This window comes from Ambystoma mexicanum, chromosome 2p, assembly GCF_040938575.1.
Source record: "Ambystoma mexicanum isolate Mex_15411 chromosome 2p, UKY_AmexF1_1, whole genome shotgun sequence".
Lineage (NCBI taxonomy): Eukaryota > Metazoa > Chordata > Amphibia > Caudata > Ambystomatidae > Ambystoma > Ambystoma mexicanum.
Genome location: NC_090923.1, coordinates 1,129,683,364 through 1,129,703,207, shown reverse-complemented (window position 1 = coordinate 1,129,703,207; position 19,844 = coordinate 1,129,683,364). Strand labels below are relative to the sequence as shown.

The following is a 19,844-nucleotide window of genomic DNA, read 5'->3' as shown; positions in this document are numbered from 1 at the left end:
TTGGGCACCAATGAAAAAAATGTCCAGCAGTTGCAAATGGATATTCAGTCCTTTAGTCACACACTGTTTGAATAGTACCCAAGGGGTTGTTTTTTGTTCAAATGTAAACAAATTGTGATATTTAAAGAATATTTATTCAGCAACAATGGTCAAAACTACTAGCTGCATAGTGAAGTAACTCCTCAAACTGGCCCACATTGGCCAAAAAAGTGGCCCGTTTTGACTGGCCTACACTAGCATTTTGCATGTTTGGTACGGTCATTGCCCTACTGCCCTATAGGCCAGTCCAAGCCTGCCGGCTCATCCATAATTTATGAGGGGGCGTCCACCCACTGGCCAACTCACCCATTATGGAGGAGCCGAGGAGCCAGCCCAGTGAAACACTGAGCACTCCCTCAGCTGCTTTTTTCCAGCTAAGGGAGTGCTCCTGGGCTGGCTGAACTGTCAAAGGGAAACCTTGTTTCACCGGAATAGTGGTGGGAGTAGGGTGGGGAGTGCCCAGGGTCTGTACTGGGAGTAGGGTGCAGTGACGGCACGCAAAAGTTCATAGCGATTTCTACATACTGTCCATCTGGCACTTTTGGGGGGGGGGGGGCAGCCTGCCCAAACTTTGCTCAGGGGGGGGCCCAGGCCAAAAAAGTTTGAAGACCACTGCTCTAAGCTGTTTTTAACAGCAGGGTTTAACAAAATAGAATAACCGTCTCTCATAGGTGTCTCACGCAGCCACGTCTCTTGCAGGCATATTATCAAATTCATATCCAGTTCTGTAGAGGACTGATTAAAAAGATGTATGAAGCCCCTTGTGTTCCAGGATATCACCGACAAACGGTCCTCTTTAACTTCATTTCATTGCTAGGTAGGTTTTCTTCCAGATCTTCGATCTGAGATGCTCACTTTTCTTGATATGTCTACTTTGCCACTGGTGTTAAGAGATTTCGCAGAGAGTTTCATTTTCCTGAGGTTTAGTCTAGTTAATTCTTTAGCCTTTTCTTTGGGTGACTGTATATGGTCGTCCTCTGTGTGAGATTTAGATGGGGACACTTCCAACTTTACTGCGAAGCCAAAGAACAACAATTCCTCAGAAGCTGCGAGTATAGCCTTTCGTACCACATGTGACTTAATATGCAGCAGTACTATATCAGTGCTGGTCTTGGTTACATATTCGACAATCTCAATGTCTTCTGTGGTAATTGTCCGAAGTGACGGGATGCTCTGGAGTAATTTCATGATATTACTGCGGTTTAGGTTCATTGAGTCTTCGTCAGCAAGCACAGTCCCTACTCGCAGTTGCCCGGCGAGTCATGAACCGCCTCAGTTTGTTCTATGTGCCCTTGTTTGTTTATTCTGAGCTTTTGAGCTGCTGTGAATTTGGGATTTGGATTTGAGCCCATTTTGTCTAAAATAGGAGCAGCATCTACCGTAGATTTGTGATCGTTCTGGTGGCTTAAGGCGCCACTGCTATCAGGTCTTTGAGACTTTACCAAACGTAGGTCAAGAGCTGTCGATCTGGAACCTGAATTAGAGTTTGGGCAGTCGTTGTGTTTTCTTTTAAGGGTAGTTCGAGCTTGGACTTCAGTTTGATGGAACATATCTACTGTTCGTTCTCTCCTGTTTTGGTCGATGCTAGGCAACTTGGTTTGGTTGAGCTCATCGACCGAACTGACTGAATGTGTTGACAGGTCTGCGAGGTCGATAGATAAGACTATGGAGTGTGTTGAGTTTTCTCCAGAGTCTCGACGAGGACGCTTTTTAGGATTTTCTTTGCAGCTACAAAGGTCTCCTTTGTTTCGTTTGACTTTTATTGTTTTTTCTTTGCCTGCACCATGAGATTCGATCGCTCCCACACAAACAGACCGGGCCTAGTAGGCGTCGTTATATTTCTTATAAATTGCCTAGTGCCCGTAGTTTGTTTCTTTGCATCAGCCTTTTTTTTCTTGGTTTTCTTCTTCCCTGTTTTTACAGCCTTTTCTTTTTCCTCTTTGCTCAAGATAATTTGGGTCGTCTTTGCCGGCCCTTTGAACGTGTCAAACGTAGGGAAGGCATTTTTGACAGGCAGGCAGGTCGAGCCTGCACATTGCTCCACTATGTTGGAGTTTGAAGGCTTTTGTTGTAGAGTTACCAAAGCGATCTGTCGTGCCGGTGAAATAGCATTGTTGCAGGGCTGAGTTTGTTGGCTAACTCGCTCAGTAGTCTCCGCTGCGATTTCTTTGAGATTTATATCTTTGGCGTATTGCGCTCTTTTGTTCCATTCAGGTGACTCTCCAGTTTCAGTTGCTACTTGGGTATAAGCGTCCACTGAACATTTTTTATATATGCCTAATGTTATTGTCGAAGGCACGGGAGTGTTCAGAGCTGCAGGTAAGTTTATTCCTTCAGTGGCTAGATTTTCACACCTCTCTCTATGTCGGAGCCATTTCATACATTCCATCACAGCCTCCATTAGGATTTCCTTGTCGTGATTGTCGCGCATCGCAAGATCACTTAGCCTTGATTGCCAGGCAGCTGTAAGTTCTGCTTCCTTTTCCAAACATGTTAACAATTTTGTGTTTAAGATTTCCATTTTGTTTAATTTTTCGTTCGCATTATTTAAAATAGCACCCTGTGTTGTTATACCGTCACTAAGCGTTTCATATAGCTTAGTGAATGGGATGAGAGCCAGCGAGGTAGCAGCTAAAACATTGTTGTGAATTTGTATCGCCGCTGCAGTTGATAAGTTGAATTTGGTAGATTCTTCCTTTGTTTTTGTATCTTGTGGATTTAATCCACTTCGCTTCCTCTGCTTGTTTTCAAGTGAGGCTGCTCCAATGGTTTTCTCTATAGAACTTGAGTTTAAATTGATTTTTGCGATGGTGTTAAAGATGTAGGATGACTCTCCCCCCTTTACTGGTGTTTTTAGTGGAGAGCTCAATCGAGCTGGGTATGTAGGAACACTATTTTGCAGTTTAGAGGGAGTATGCCTCTCCCAATCTTCAAGGCTGGCGCTTCTCTCCTTTTTTAAAAACTTTTGATGGGCTTCAATTAGTTTTCCCTTCATGAGTACAAAGTCGCCTTTTAATCTCTGCATTAAGCGCGCTTCACGTGCGGCTGCTTCTTGTGTAGTTTCGGAGGCAATTTGTAATGTAGTTTTTTTTCCCGAATCTTGTAAACTGGAACCTATGTCTTCTGCTTGCATGGAGCTAGAATGTTTTTTTGGCGGGGCAATAGGTTCCTGTTCAAGTAAGTCAATGACATTGCCATGTTTTGTGTTTGTTGGCAAGACAAGTCTTTCTTCATAATCCAGCCTCCATTTTGTCTTTGCTGACATCGGGCCTCATTACAACTCAGGCGTTAAGGGTTAACGCCACCGTTAACCCTTAACGCCTGATTCTGATTTTAACGCCTGCTTTTAGGTTTCCTCCCAGGGGCGTGGCTGGGGCTGTCGATGGGACCCCATTCCATTCATCCCCCTAAGGTGCGACCCCGATCAGCACCGTCGCTGGATCCTTGCATCTGGCACGCAAGCTCATTGCCGACACGCCCTGGCCTCCCCAGTTTCCCCGCCACATGCTGGTGTCGGGAGGGCAGGTGGCCGGTGCGCCTCGGATGTGGTGGCGGCAGCAGCAGGCTTTAAAAAAGCCTGGCGCACCGTCACCCTACCCAGGGGCATCTGGTCGTGCTGTGTGTGGCTGTCTTTGGTGTCCCACGGCTGCCGATGCAGGATGACCATGGAGCGCAGACCTCGTGACCATGTGGGCTTCTCTCGCAGATTGGGACAGAGCACACTCGCCTGCGCCAGAGGCACAGGGCTGGGGCAACCCCCGTACGGACCCGAGGCCAGCTGCCCTGAGCTTTGTGCTCCCCAACCACGGCCTCAGATCAGATGTGGTGACCTGCTGAATTTAAGCATATTACTAAGCAGAGGAAAAGAAACTAACCAGGATTCCCTCCGTAACGGCCAGTGAAAACGGAAGAGCCCAGTGCCGAATCCCCATTCAGCGGCAGGTGTAGGAAATGTGGCATACAGAAGACCAACTACCTGGCATCGCTCAGGGGGCTCAAGTGCTTCTGATTGAGTCTCACCACACAGATGGTGTTAGGCTGATAGCGGCCTCTTGCACACCGGGATCAGGTCTTCTTGGAGTCAGGTTTCTTGGGAATGCAGCCCAAAGCGTGTGGTAAACTCTGTCTAAGGCTAAATACGGGCGCGAGACTGATGCCCAACAAGTACCTTAAGGGAAAGTTGAACAGAAGTTTGAAGAGAGAGTTCAAGAGGGCGTGAAACAGTTGAGAGGTAAACTGGTGGGGTCTGTGTAGTCCGCCCACAAGATTCAACACGGCAGCCTGGAACGGGGGAGGCTCTTGCAGGTCTGCGGCCCGGGCAAATCCAGCTCCAGCAGGGCAAATTTCCTCTAAAGCGGTGCACCACGACTGGCTGGGAAGGCCCCAGGGGGCAGGTGGCTCTCTGCTCCCCCTGACAGCAATTTTGCTGTGTCCACAGGGCTGAGGGAGATAGACCGCCACTGCGCCCTTATCCGGCAACCGTCCTGGCCCCTCTTGGGGGTCCTAGAGTGGCGACGGGAGACATGGCTCCCGATGCGACTGTGGTGGACTGCCCTCAATACGCTCCCACCACGTCGTGCTGCCGGGCGGGGAGGCCCACAAAGGGCGCCAGGGGTCTGAGGGGATGTCGGTGAAACACTGACCAAGGAGTATAACACGTGCCTGAGTCAGAGGGCCGAATTAAACCCTGTGATGTAATGATGTTGAGGGCCGGTGCTCGCCGATTGCAATGGCATTCTGTCGTGGTGGGACCTCCACCGACCCGTCTCGCCCGCTCTGTCAGAGAAATGATGCATGAGCGTGTGTGATAGGACCTGAAAGATGGGGAACTCGGCCTGGTGGAGGTCCGTAGCGTTTCTGATGTGTAAATTGGTCATCCGTCCTGGGTATAGGGGCAAAAGACTAATCGACCGATATAGTAGCTGGTTCTCTCCAAAGTTTCCCTCAGGATAGCTGGCGCACGGAAACTCCAGTTTTATCTAGCAAAGCGAATGATTAGAGGTCTTGGGGGCAAAATTATCTCAACCTACTCTCAAACTTTAAATGGGTATGAAGCCCGGCTCGCTGGCGTGGAGCGGGTTATTGTATGAAAGTGCTCAGTGGGCAACTATTGGTAAGCAGAACTGGTGCTGCGGGATGAACCGCACCCCGGGTTAAGGCGCGTGATGCAGATGCTCATCCGACCTTAAAAATGGTGTTGGTTGATATAGACAGCAGGATGGTGGCCATGGAAGTCGGAATCCGCTAAGGAGTGTGTAACAACTTGTGATGCTGGAAATGCATCGGAGGGACAGGGCCTCCGTATCCTTGTCCTTTACTGCCTTTTTATCGTGTGTTCTGTCGTGTTTTCCGCGCAGGAGTTCATGTGGGACTCCTGGCGGCGCAGCTCTCTCTTTTGATTTGGTGAACAGACCCATGGGATACCCTTATGGCACCCCTGGGTGGGGGTACAACCCTGTGCCTCTAGTGTATGTTTTTGGGCACCTGTGGGTGGCCCACATTGCAGGGTATGGGCTGGTGGCAGCTCCATGCTGAATTTGACAGGTGCCCTGAGTATCCTCCATTGTGGGATACCCAGGCCCTGCCATTGGAATCAGTTGATTCCTGATGGAAAACAATATGGCCCCTGTTGCCCCTTGCTTTCTATTGCCTGTTCTCTTGTTTTCCCAAAGTCCTGGGAAGCCCTGACTCTGTCCCTTCCCCCTGAATGGCTGTTGGGTGGAAGTTCCATATATGGTGTTGTTGTGAAGTCCAGACTGGCTGGAGCCTTCTCTGTGACTGTATGTTGTGGGTACACCCTGTGGGTGGGACCTGGGTGAATGGAGTGTGTGACCAATATGCACTTCTTGTTGTGGCTGTCTGGTTTCTGGTAGAGACAAAGACTGAGACAGCCCTGCCCGAAACTGGCCTGAATGCAGTGTGTAGTGTTGAATGGCTGGGTACTTGTCCCAATCCACATTCCTTGTTGTGAGTGTCTGAGAGGGAGTAGGATGGCCTGAATGCACTGTGTGCCTGATTGGCTGACTGACTGCATGAATGCCCTCTGTATGATTGGCTGCTGAGTGTGAGCCAGTAGTGTGGATGAGAGACAGGATAGTATATCTGGGGACCTCTCACCACTGGAAATTGTTCATAAGCTGTGTCTACACTTGAAGAGTAACTGGAACTGCTGATCCTCGACGCCCAGCTGGAAGAAGAAGACTTGCTGTTGCATTTGCTCTGACCTGATCTGAAAGCTACCAAATTCGTCGAAGACTGATCCGAGAGAGGACCTGGTAAGGCGCCCTCATCCCGTGCTCCGAGGGACCATCAAGCACCGCTGACCTTCGCCGAAGCTTCCTCGAAGTCAGACCCTCGAAAGGCTGCCGACCCGAGACAGGACCTCTGAGGAGAACGAAGTGAAGCACCCGGACTTCGCCGCCGTCGAAGTCCATTGCCGTTGACCAGGGTTCGCAGGTTTGTGTAACCGCTGGAGGCCCGTCGAAGTCATGTTGCCCCAGAAGAGGGGACCCCTTGATGCTGTGCCGTCGACGACCAGAGCCGCCCGCTCCTTTGCCTAAGAACATTTGAATCGAAGGACTCCCTTGTCCGTAACGTCGACCGCTTTATCCCGCCGGAGAAAGTCAAGGCCGCCGACGCGCCGAGGAGAATCCACTGGTGGGTTGCCCACCACCGGAAGGCCACAAAGACTTCGACGACTCGACGCCCTGGCTGGGCCACAGTTCTTCTGAAACTCTTTGCGGTCCTAAACAATCAATCGCCGAGGTGCCCCGCACACCTCATCCTCGCAGCACTTTGCTGACGAGCACCGCCTGGATCGACGCCGTGGTCTTGGCACCCCCTAACTTCTCATCAACGCCATCAACACTAAGTTCATCTTCTTCAATGCCTCTCGATGATCCGTGGCTCCTGCTTGAAAGGGGGTCACTCAAGAAGGATCCGTCGACGCTTCTTCGAAGAACTCTACTCCACCAGGTACATTGGGGGGGTAAAAACATTGTAGGAGGAATTAAGACTATTGAGCAATATATGGACTGGGCTTGTGCTATATCTTTATTTTACAGGTTGCCCAGGTGGGGGCATCTCCACACAGAACTGTGCTTAAAGGTAGAGGCCAGTACTCTGCCTATTGTGTCAACCATCTTGCTTTCCTTCCTATCTCTATTGCTGGTTTCCTCGTTATTGATCTGTGTGACATTTTAACCGTATAGTTGATGCACTTTAATGAGATTTGATAATATTGGTGGTACCACTTTCGAATTGTATATATTTGCCATTGTTGATTTCCGAGTACAAAGTGCATTATTGTGATAGTGTACATACCTTTGAATATTAATTATATAAAGACTGTGTTTTCAGTAATACAGTGTGTGGACATTCCTTTGTGGGGGCTTGGGGACTACACTGTACTTAATAACCAGCCTGCATCACCTCCTGAGAAGCTAGGCCTTGATTGCTCGTCCATTGCTACCAAATAGAGAATCTTGGCTGGGGTCCTCTGTGCCTCTCCTCTACCATATAGAGAGCAGAAGTACAGGCACCCCCCACCAGTATCTTTACACAACTCACCTGCCGAATCAACTAGCCCTGAAAATGGATGGTGCTGGAGCGTCGGGCCCATACCCGGCCAGCGCTGAGAGCCACGGGGACTAAGTCAGGCGAGTAGGAGGGCTGCTGCGGTATGCACAGAAGCCCGGGGCAAGGGCCCGGGTGGAGCCGCCGCAGGTGCAGATCTTGGTTGTAGTAGCAAATATTCAAACAAGAACTTTGAAGGATGAAGTGGAGAAAGGTTTCATGTGAACAGAACTTGAACATGAGTCATTCGGTCCTAAGAGATAGGCGAGCGCTGTTTGGAAGGGATGGGCAATGGCCTCCGTTGCCCTCAGCCGATTGAAAGGGAGTCAGGTTACGATCCCCAAACCCAGAGTGACAGAGATGGGCGCCCTTGCAGCATCCAGTGCGGTAACACAAATGATCCCAGAGAGTTCTTTTCTTTGTGAAGGGCAGGGCACCCAGGAATGAGTTTGCCATGAGAAAGGGGCTCGAGCCTTGGAAAGCGTTGCGGTTCTGGCGGCATCTGGTGAGCTCTCACTGGTCCTTGAAAATCTGGGTGAGATGTTGTAAATCTCACGCCAGGCCGTACCCATATCTGCAGCAGGTCTCCAAGGCAGACAACCTCTGGCATGTCAGAACAATGTAGGTACGGGAAGTCTGCAAGTTAAATCCGTAACTTCGGGATAAGGATTGGCTCTAAGGGCTGGGTCGGTTGGGCTGGGGCGCGAAGCAGGGCTGGGTGTGCACCATGGCTGGATGAGGCGTCTTCCCCCCCCAGGGGGGCTGCTCTGCCTCTGGATACGAGCCGGGCCCTTCCTGTGTATCAACCCAGCTGCAGTGTTCGCCTCTCTCGTTCCCCCTCCTGGGGTTCAGGGCCGGCATTCTGCCTCGGTCGACACCTAGCAGCTGACTTGGAACTGGTGCGGACCAGGGGAATCTGACTGTTTAATTAAAACAAAGCATTGCGAAGGCCCGTGGAGGGTGTTGACGCAATGTGATTTCTGCCAAGTGCTCTGAATGTCAAAGTGAACAAATTCAATGAAGCGTGGGTAAACTAGGGCTGTACCGAACTTCGGCTTCGAGTCCCTATTCTGCCGAAGTTCGGCTGAAATACCGCTATCCGGCTTTGGCAGAATAGTTTCTGTGTAGGGACTCGAAGCCGAAGTCCACTTTCTATGATTAGATGCCCTCTCCCTGTTTGGGAGATGACAGCCAATCATAGAAAGTTTTACAGTGTTCAGGCTGCAGAAACCAAACAAGCTGTTTGCCTATTGGCTTCTGCAGCCTGACCACAGAGGAACCAGCCTAACGTGTTGAAATAGGAAGCGAGGGAAGGGAACAGTTCTCCCGTTCCCTCGCTTTTTATGCCAATGGACGGGCTCCAGAAGATGCCAGCACACGGACCCGGAGAGATCAGCAGGTAAGTGACCATGACCCCTCTCCCCCATGCCCCCTCATCACAGCATCCCCGCGGCCTCACCGCAGTTATATTGTTATATTGTTGTTCATCGGGCCACCGGTGCAAAGCCGGTGGCCCGACATTGTTTTGTATTGGGGGGCCGCTCCTAGCGGCTCCCCCAGAGTCATGAGGCCGCTGGGGCACTTTGCCGACCCCGGCAGCCTCGATTTCAAATGTGCCCCTCCATTCCCCCTCATCACGGTGAGGCCGCGGGGGTGCCCTGCACCCCCGCTGTCTCACTGGAATAATTTTCTTTATGCTGGTCGGGCCACCGGTGCAAAGCCGGCGGCCCGACATTGCTTTACATTGGAGGGCCGCTCCTACAGGAACTGCCCCCCCCAGACTCATGAGGCCGCTGGGGCAGTTTGGCCACCCCGGCGGCCTCGCTTTGAAATGTGCCCCCCCACCCATGTCCCCTCATCACGGTGAGGCCACGGGGGTGCCCTGCACCCCCACGGTCTCGCCGCAATAATTTTGTTTATGCTGGTCGGGCCACCGGTGCAAAGCCGGTGGCCTGACATTGTTTTGCATGAGGCCGCCGGGGCACTTTGCAGACCCCGGCGGCCGCGATTTGAAATGTGCCCCCCCGAACACCCCCTCATCACGGTGCAAAGCCGGTGGCCTGACATTGTTTTGCATTGGGGGGCCGCTCCTGCAGGAGCGTCCCCCCAGAAGGAGCGCCCCCCCAGACTCATGAGGCCGCCGGGCACTTTGCCCACTCCAGCGGCCTCAAATTCAAATGAGCCCCCCCACGCCCTCCGTTGTCCCATAATCTACCATGTCCCCCCACCCCCACTGTTGTCCCGCAATGTTCTGCCATTTACCCCCACCCCTCCATTGTCCCATGATGATCTCCCATGTTCCCCCCACCCCCACTGTTGTCCCGCAATGTTCTGCCATTTACCCCCACCCCTCCATTGTCCCATGATGATCTCCCATGTTCCCCCCACCCCCACTGTTGTCCCACAATGTTCTGCCATGTTCCCCCACCCCTCCATTGTCCCATGATAATCTCCCATGTTCCCCCCACCCCCTCTGTTGTCCCGCAATGTTCTCCCATGTTCCCCCACCCCCACTGTTGTCCCGCAATGTTCTCCCATGTTCCCCCCACCCCCACTGTTGTCCCGCAATGTTCTGCCATTTACCCGCACCCCCACTGTTGTCCCGCAATGTTCTGCCATGTTCCCCCACCCCCACTGTTGTCCCGCAATGTTCTCCCATGTCCCCCACCCCCTCCATTGTGCCATGATGTCCCTGCAGGAGCGGCACCCAGGGTTGCTTTTAGCCTTGCCCTCCATAGAGTTCTGTGTCTGAAATGTTTTATAAGTGGATCTCAGTTGCGCTGGCTGTCATGGGACTTCTGCGTCCCAAAGAGTCTCATAATTTGTTCCTTTTAGGCCATAGAGTTTCCCACAATGTTCTCCCATGTCCCCCCACCCCCACTGTTGTCCCGCAATGTTCTGCCATGTTCCCCCCACCCCCTCTGTTGTCCCGCAATGTTCTCCCATGTTCCCCCACCCCCACTGTTGTCCCACAATGTTCTGCCATTTACCCCCACCCCTCCATTGTCCGATGATGATCTCCCATGTTCCCCCCAACCCCACTGTTGTCCCGCAATGTTCTGCCATTTACCCCCACCCCTCCATTTTCCCATGATGATCTCCCATGTTCCCCCCACCCCCACTGTTGTCCCGCAATGTTCTGCCATGTTCCCCCAGCCTCCATTGTCCCATGATGATCTCCCATGTTCCCGCCACCCCCTCTGTTGTCCCGCAATGTTCTCCCATGTTCCCCCCACCCCCACTGTTGTCCCGCAATGTTCTGCCATTTACCCCCACCCTTCCATTGTCCCATGATGATCTCCCCTGTTCCCTCCACCCCCACTGTTGTCCCGCAATGTTCTGCCATGTTCCCCACCCCTCCATTGTCTCATGATGATCTCCCATGTCCCCCAACCCCCTCTGTTGTCCCGCAATGTTCTCCCATGATCCCCCCACCCCCACCCCCACTGTTGTCCCGCAATGTTCTGCCATGTTCCCCCACCCCCACTGTTGTCCCGCAATGTTCTGCCATGTTCCCCCACCCCTCCATTGTCTGATGATGATCTCCCATGTTCCCCCCAACCCCACTGTTGTCCCGCAAGGTTCTGCCATATACCCCCACCCCTCCATTGTCCCATGATGATCTCCCATGTTCCCCCCACCCCCACTGTTGTCCCGCAATGTTCTGCCATGTTCCCCCAGCCCTCCATTGTCCCATGATGATCTCCCATGTTCCCGCCACCCCCTCTGTTGTCCCGCAATGTTCTCCCATGTTCCTCCCACCCCCACTGTTGTCCCGCAATGTTCTCCCATGTTCCCCCCACCCCCACTGTTGTCCCGCAATGTTCTGCCATTTACCCGCACCCCCACTGTTGTCCCGCAATGTTCTCCCATGTTCCCCCACCCCCACTGTTGTCCGCAATGTTCTGCCATTTACCCCCACCCTCACTGTTGTCTCGCAATGTTCTGCCATTTACCCCCACCCCCACTGTTGTCCCGCAATGTTCTGCCATGTTCCCCCACCCCTCCATTGCCCCATGATGATCTCTCATGTCCCCCACCCCTCCATTGTGCCATGATGTCCCTGCAGGAGCGGCACCCAGGGTTGCTTTTAGCCTTGCCCTCCATAGAGTTCTGTGTCTGAAATGTTTTATAAGTGGATCTCAGTTCCGCTGGCTGTCATGGGACTTCTGCGTCCCAAAGAGTCTCATAGTTTGTTCCTTTTAGGCCATAGAGTTTCCCGCAATGTTCTCCCATGTCCCCCCACCCCCACTGTTGTCCCGCAATGTTCTGCCATGTTCCCCCCACCCCTCTGTTGTCCCGCAATGTTCTCCCATGTTCCCCCCACCCCCACTGTTGTCCCGCAATGTTCTGCCATTTACCTCCACCCCTCCATTGTCTGATGATGATCTCCCATGTTCCCCCAACCCCACTGTTGTCCCGCAAGGTTCTGCCATTTACCCCCACCCCTCCATTGTCCCATGATGATCTCCCATGTTCCCGCCACCCCCTCTGTTGTCCCGCAATGTTCTCCCATGTTCCCCCCACCCCCACTGTTGTCCCGCAATGTTCTGCCATTTACCCCCACCCTTCCATTGTCCCATGATGATCTCCCTGTTCCCTCCACCCCCACTGTTGTCCCGCAATGTTCTGCCATGTTCCCCCACCCCTCCATTGTCTCATGATGATCTCCCATGTCCCCCAACCCCCTCTGTTGTCCCGCAATGTTCTCCCATGATCCCCCCACCCCCACCCCCACTGTTGTCCCGCAATGTTCTGCCATGTTCCCCCACCCCCACTGTTGTCCCGCAATGTTCTGCCATGTTCCCCCACCCCTCCATTGCCCCATGATGATCTCCCATGTCCCCCACCCCCTCCATTGTGCCATGATGTCCCTGCAGGAGCGGCACCCAGGGTTGCTTTTAGCCTTGCCCTCCATAGAGTTCTGTGTCTGAAATGTTTTATAAGTGGATCTCAGTTCCGCTTGGCTGTATTGGGACCTCTGCGTCCCAAAGAGTCTCACAGTTTGTTCCTTTTAGGCCATAGAGTTTCCCACAATGTTCTCCCATGTCCCCCCACCCCCACTGTTGTCCCGCAATGTTCTGCCATGTTCCCCCACCCCCTCTGTTGTCCTGCAATGTTCTCCCATGTTCCCCCCACCCCCACTGTTGTCCCGCAATGTTCTGCCATTTACCCCCACCCCTCCATTGTCTGATGATGATCTCCCATGTTCCCCCCAACCCCACTGTTGTCCCGCAAGGTTCTGCCATATACCCCCACCCCTCCATTGTCCCATGATGATCTCCCATGTTCCCCCCACCCCCACTGTTGTCCCGCAATGTTCTGCCATGTTCCCCCAGCCCTCCATTGTCCCATGATGATCTCCCATGTTCCCGCCACCCCCTCTGTTGTCCCGCAATGTTCTCCCATGTTCCTCCCACCCCCACTGTTGTCCCGCAATGTTCTCCCATGTTCCTCCCACCCCCACTGTTGTCCCGCAATGTTCTGCCATTTACCCGCACCCCCACTGTTGTCCCGCAATGTTCTCCCATGTTCCCCCACCCCCACTGTTGTCCGCAATGTTCTGCCATTTACCCCCACCCCCACTGTTGTCTTGCAATGTTCTGCCATTTACCCCCACCCCCACTGTTGTCCCGCAATGTTCTGCCATGTTCCCCCACCCCTCCATTGCCCCATGATGATCTCTCATGTCCCCCACCCCTCCATTGTGCCATGATGTCCCTGCAGGAGCGGCACCCAGGGTTGCTTTTAGCCTTGCCCTCCATAGAGTTCTGTTTCTGAAATGTTTTATAAGTGGATCTCAGTTCCGCTGGCTGTCATGGGACTTCTGCGTCCCAAAGAGTCTCACAGTTTGTTCCTTTTAGGCCATAGAGTTTCCCACAATGTTCTCCCATGTCCCCCCACCCCCACTGTTGTCCCGCAATGTTCTGCCATGTTCCCCCACCCCCTCTGTTGTCCTGCAATGTTCTCCCATGTTCCCCCCACCCCCACTGTTGTCCCGCAATGTTCTGCCATTTACCCCCACCCCTCCATTGTCTGATGATGATCTCCCATGTTCCCCCCAACCCCACTGTTGTCCCGCAAGGTTCTGCCATATACCCCCACCCCTCCATTGTCCCATGATGATCTCCCATGTTCCCCCCACCCCCACTGTTGTCCCGCAATGTTCTGCCATGTTCCCCCAGCCCTCCATTGTCCCATGATGATCTCCCATGTTCCCGCCACCCCCTCTGTTGTCCCGCAATGTTCTCCCATGTTCCTCCCACCCCCACTGTTGTCCCGCAATGTTCTCCCATGTTCCTCCCACCCCCACTGTTGTCCCGCAATGTTCTGCCATTTACCCGCACCCCCACTGTTGTCCCGCAATGTTCTCCCATGTTCCCCCACCCCCACTGTTGTCCGCAATGTTCTGCCATTTACCCCCACCCCCACTGTTGTCTTGCAATGTTCTGCCATTTACCCCCACCCCCACTGTTGTCCCGCAATGTTCTGCCATGTTCCCCCTCCCCTCCATTGCCCCATGATGATCTCTCATGTCCCCCACCCCTCCATTGTGCCATGATGTCCCTGCAGGAGCGGCACCCAGGGTTGCTTTTAGCCTTGCCCTCCATAGAGTTCTGTTTCTGAAATGTTTTATAAGTGGATCTCAGTTCCGCTGGCTGTCATGGGACTTCTGCGTCCCAAAGAGTCTCATAGTTTGTTCCTTTTAGGCCATAGAGTTTCCCGCAATGTTCTCCCATGTCCCCCCACCCCCACTGTTGTCCCGCAATGTTCTGCCATGTTCCCCCCACCCCTCTGTTGTCCCGCAATGTTCTCCCATGTTCCCCCCACCCCCACTGTTGTCCCGCAATGTTCTGCCATTTACCTCCACCCCTCCATTGTCTGATGATGATCTCCCATGTTCCCCCAACCCCACTGTTGTCCCGCAAGGTTCTGCCATTTACCCCCACCCCTCCATTGTCCCATGATGATCTCCCATGTTCCCCCCACCCCCACTGTTGTCCCGCAATGTTCTGCCATGTTCCCCCAGCCCAGCATTGTCCCATGATGATCTCCCATGTTCCCGCCACCCCCTCTGTTGTCCCGCAATGTTCTCCCATGTTCCTCCCACCCCCACTGTTGTCCCGCAATGTTCTCCCATGTTCCCCCCACCCCCACTGTTGTCCCGCAATGTTCTGCCATTTACCCGCACCCCCACTGTTGTCCCGCAATGTTCTCCCATGTTCCCCCACCCCCACTGTTGTCCGCAATGTTCTGCCATTTACCCCCACCCCCACTGTTGTCTCGCAATGTTCTGCCATTTACCCCCACCCCCACTGTTGTCCCGCAATGTTCTGCCATGTTCCCCCACCCCTCCATTGCCCCATGATGATCTCTCATGTCCCCCACCCCCTCCATTGTGCCATGATGTCCCTGCAGGAGCGGCACCCAGGGTTGCTTTTAGCCTTGCCCTCCATAGAGTTCTGTGTCTGAAATGTTTTATAAGTGGATCTCAGTTCCGCTGGCTGTCATGGGACTTCTGCGTCCCAAAGAGTCTCATAGTTTGTTCCTTTTAGGCCATAGAGTTTCCCGCAATGTTCTCCCATGTCCCCCCACCCCCACTGTTGTCCCGCAATGTTCTGCCATGTTCCCCCCACCCCTCTGTTGTCCCGCAATGTTCTCCCATGTTCCCCCAACCCCCACTGTTGTCCCGCAATGTTCTGCCATTTACCTCCACCCCTCCATTGGCCCATGATGATCTCCCATGTTCCCCCCCACCCCCACCATTGTACCATGATGTCCCTGCAGGAGCGGCCCCCAGGGTTGCTTTTAGCCTTGCCCTCCATAGAGTTCTGTGTCTGAAATGTTTTATAAGTGGATCTCAGTTCCGCTGGCTGTCATGGGACTTCTGCGTCCCAGAGAGTCTCATAGTTTGTTCTTTTTAGGCCATAGAGTTTCCCGCAATGTTCTCCCATGTTCCCCCCACCCCCACTGTTGTCCTGCAATGTTCTGCCATGTCCCCCCACCCCCACTGTTGTCCCGCAATGTGCTGCCATGTTCCCCCCACCCCCTTTGTTGTCCCGCAATGTTCTTCCATGTTCCCCCCACCCCCACTGTTGTCCCGCAATGTTATCCCATGTTCCCCTCACCCCCACTGTTGTCCGGCAATGTTCTACCATGTTCCCCCACCCCTCCATTGTCCCATGATGATCTCCTATGTTCCTGCCACCCCCTCTGTTGTCCCGCAATGTTCTCCCATGTTCCCCCTAACCCCACTGTTGTCCCGCAATGTTCTCCCATGTTCCCCTCACCCCCACTGTTGTCCCGCAATGTTCTGCCATTTACCTCCACCCCCACTGTTGTCCTGCAATGTTCTCCCATATTCCCCCCACCCCCACTGTTGTCCCGCAATGTTCTGCCATTTACCCCCACTGTTGTCCCACAATGTTCTGCCATGTTCCCCCACCCCCACTGTTGTCCCGCAATGTTCTACCATGTTCCCCCACCCCTCCATTGTCCCATGATGATCTCCTATGTTCCTGCCACCCCCTCTGTTGTCCCGCAATGTTCTCCCATGTTCCCCCTAACCCCACTGTTGTCCCGCAATGTTCTCCCATGTTCCCCTCACCCCCACTGTTGTCCCGCAATGTTCTGCCATTTACCTCCACCCCCACTGTTGTCCTGCAATGTTCTCCCATATTCCCCCCACCCCCACTGTTGTCCCGCAATGTTCTGCCATTTACCCCCACTGTTGTCCCACAATGTTCTGCCATGTTCCCCCACCCCCACTGTTGTCCCGCAATGTTCTGCCATGTTCCCCCACCCCTCCATTGCCCCATGATGATCTCCCATGTCCCCCACCCCCTCCATTGTGCCATGATGTCCCTGCAGGAGCGGCCCCCAGGGTTGCTTTTAGCCTTGCCCTCCATAGAGTTCTATGTCTGAAATGTTTTATAAGTGGATCTCAGTTCCGCTGGCTGTCATGGGACTTCTGCGTCCCAAAGAGTCTCATAGTTTGTTCCTTTTAGGCCATAGAGTTTCTTGATTTTATGATCCAGTTGTCCTGGGTCATTTATTTGTTCTTGTAGCCTTGTTGTGACAAAATGTGATGAGTAGAAAAATTGCGCATTTTCTTAATCCTGCAACACTTGTCTAGCAGTAACATCATCCTTTTCTTTACATTAGTTATACCACAGCCCAGAAAAGACGCAGCACTTACCAAGGAAGCTCACCCCTGAGACGGACTTACACCACCTTGATGCAGATGCCTACTTAGTGCCTACAATCCTGGTGAGTACTATGGGGGTTTTACTATTCAGGGGAAGCGTGAGGTGGGAGGTTAGCACTCAGTGCATATGCCTGATTAAATGAAACACTGCTATATTATGCTTGCCGCCGTCAATGGATGTACATAATGGCTCAATCAACTCCTGGCAATTTCAAGTGAGGTTTTTGTCGTTCATGTTTCGTTTTTTTACATAGTTATTTTTGATAAAAGGCTTTTTCAAAAACTTTTTTAAAGGGAACCCTGATACCACTTCATAGCCCAGAGCCATCATGTAGTACTGCCCTGCCAAAACTCTTAAGTTTGACTTTTGCTTTACATTTCTTTGTCACCAGTACAAGCTTCTGATTTACCTAAAGGCCCACAAGCAACAGCTAGGAGACGTGCCCAGCAGAAACCCTATCCCTCGCTCAGAGCTGCAGAACCCCTTTCGTTGTCGGCATGAGTAGCACCAAGGAGAAAACCAGCCCTGTTTGGGATTACTTTACCATTAAAATGGATGATAACTCCAAGGCAGTGTGTTCTGTGTGACTTGCGGTTTTGTCTCGTGGATCTGCAAACTCGAGACAGTGCAGCACATCAGCACTGACCAACCATCTGCGGTCCAAACATCACAATGACTATGTCCAATATGAAAGGAAAAAAGAGGCAGTTGGGAGAATCAATAGCAATGTGTCTCCCGCAAAGTGCAAGAGGGCATTGTCACAGCTGTCCATTAAAGATTGTCTGAACAAAAAACAAGTGTGGCCTCTGGACAGCCCTTCCGCACATGCAGTGCATCGCAGTATTGGCGAAATGATAGCGCTAGACTTGCAACCATTTTCTGTTGTTGAGGATGTCGGTTTTGTAGTTTACTCCATAAGGTGGAGCCTAGGTACAAAGTACCATCACGTAAATATTTTTCAACACGCATCATCCCTGACATGTGTGAGAAAGTGAGCCAGTTTATTGCTTCAGATGTTCAGAGGGCTGAGAAAATTGCATTTACTGTGGACATTTGGACATCTGATAACACTGTGAAATATTTTATGAGCTTAACAGGGCATTGGCTGGCCAGCAACATGAAAAGGCATGGAGTTTTGTTGCAGTGCGAGGCTTTTGGCGGAAGCCATACTGGTACCAAAATAGGATTAGCATTCCAAGAAATGCTAGAGAGGTGGCAAATTAGCCATTCCAAAGTGCACGTCATTCTTCAGGATAATGCCGCTAACATGTGTTAGGCCTTCAGAGAAGCAGACGTAGCTAGTGTGGGGTGTTTTGCTCACACCCTACAGTTTTGCATCCATGACAGCCTTTTTGTGCAAAGATCTGTGTCGGACATGATAGCACATGCAAGAAAACCTGTAGACCACTTCAAACATTCTAGTTCCGCCACGTCCCGCCTGCACGCACTGCAAAAAGATCTAGGGTTGCCTGAATTGCAGTTGATTCAAGATGTATCTACACGGTGGAACTCGTCCTTTTTGATGCTGGGGCGACTGGTAGGGCAGAGGCGGGCAGTAAGTTTGTACTGTGCGGAGGACGATAAAGTGTCAAATCTTTCTGCCTGCCAGTGGCTTTTGGCAGAAAATGTTTTATCTTTGTTGGCACCCTTTGCAAAGCTCACAAAGGAGATGTGTTCCCCTGCATCAAGCATCTCCTTGGTGGTTCCTGCTGTGAAAGCTTTAAGGGCCTACCTGAGCTCTGGCGAGGTTAGGGACACTGGTGTGAAGCTAGTGAAAGCAGAGTTATTGAAGGCTGTAGACATTGAGGCTATACCCATCTACTGTGTGGCAACAGGCATTGATCCGTGGTTCAAATTAACATTTTTCAGCAGTGATGTTGTGGCCAACAATGTGAAATGTTCTATGCACTCTACTGCCTTAGCCCTCCGTGAGCAGTCCTCCCTTCCAGAGGGGCAACCTGCAGACCCTGACCCACAAGAGGACGAGCCACCACCCAAGAAGAGCGTTCCACCATGTGGCATATGGGCATTCTGGGACAGTGTTGTTGAGCAGGACACGGCTGGTGTGAGTCCGTCAATAATATCCATGGACACTGAGCTCACTGTCTTTTTGAGAGAGCCGCTGCTCCCTAAAACTGCAGACCCGCTGGAGTGGTGGGACATGAACAGTGTTCGGTTTCCAGGGTTGGCAAAAGTTGCGCGTGTGTACTTGGCACCTCCTGCTACCAGTGTGGACAGCAAGAGAGTGTTCAGTTCAGCTGGAGATATTTATTCTGAACACAGAAGTAGCCTCTTAGCTGAAAATGTTGAAAGGCCTGTTTTCCTAAAATACAACCTTCCCCTTACAGGTTACTCTTACTAGGAGTGAGGGCTTTTCCCATAACTTTTGTTTTTTCTTTGTCTTTTGTCATAAGCTTACAGAGATGTGTCCAATTAATAAATATGTATCCATGCAATAGAATGCCTCCTTAGTTTATTCATTGAAATGCTATTTTGTATGCCCTAGAATATGTTTGCCTAAAAAAACAACTATTCGGCTCACTATTCGGCTCCAGCCAAATAGTTGACAAACTATTCGGTATTCGGCCGAATACTAAGTATATTATATGGTACAGCCCTAGGGTAAACGGCTGGGGTGACCTTTAAGGTAGCCAAATGCCTTGTCATCTAATTAGTGATGTGCATGAATGGATGAATGAGATTCGCACTGTCCCTACCAACTATCTAGCGAAACCACAGCCAAGGGAACAAGCTTGGCAGAATCTTCGGGGAAAGAAAACCTGGTTGAGTTTGCCTCTAGTCTGGCACTGTGAAGAGACATGAGAAGTAGGATAAGTGGGAGGCCCTTGGGCCACTGGTGAAATACCATACTCTTATTGTTTTTCCACTTACCCGGTGAGGTGGGGGGCTCTCGCTTCTGGCTCCAAGCGCCCGGCACCTGCCGGGCATGACCCGCTGCGGGGACAGTGGCAGGTGGGGAGTTTGACTGGGGTGGTACACCTGTCAAAGGATAACGCAGGT

At 52.1% G+C, this 19,844-nt stretch overlaps 1 long non-coding RNA gene across 2 annotated transcripts in view; it reads left to right on the top strand.

Annotated features, from left to right (window-relative positions):
• Positions 1–19,844, top strand: part of LOC138567203 (uncharacterized) — a 121,068-nt gene that overhangs the window by 53,192 nt on the left and 48,032 nt on the right. For both annotated transcript variants that reach the window (XR_011302132.1, XR_011302131.1), the window contains exon 2: positions 16,780–16,884. This is a non-coding gene — a long non-coding RNA (uncharacterized lncRNA). The remainder of the gene's footprint in view (positions 1–16,779; positions 16,885–19,844) is intronic.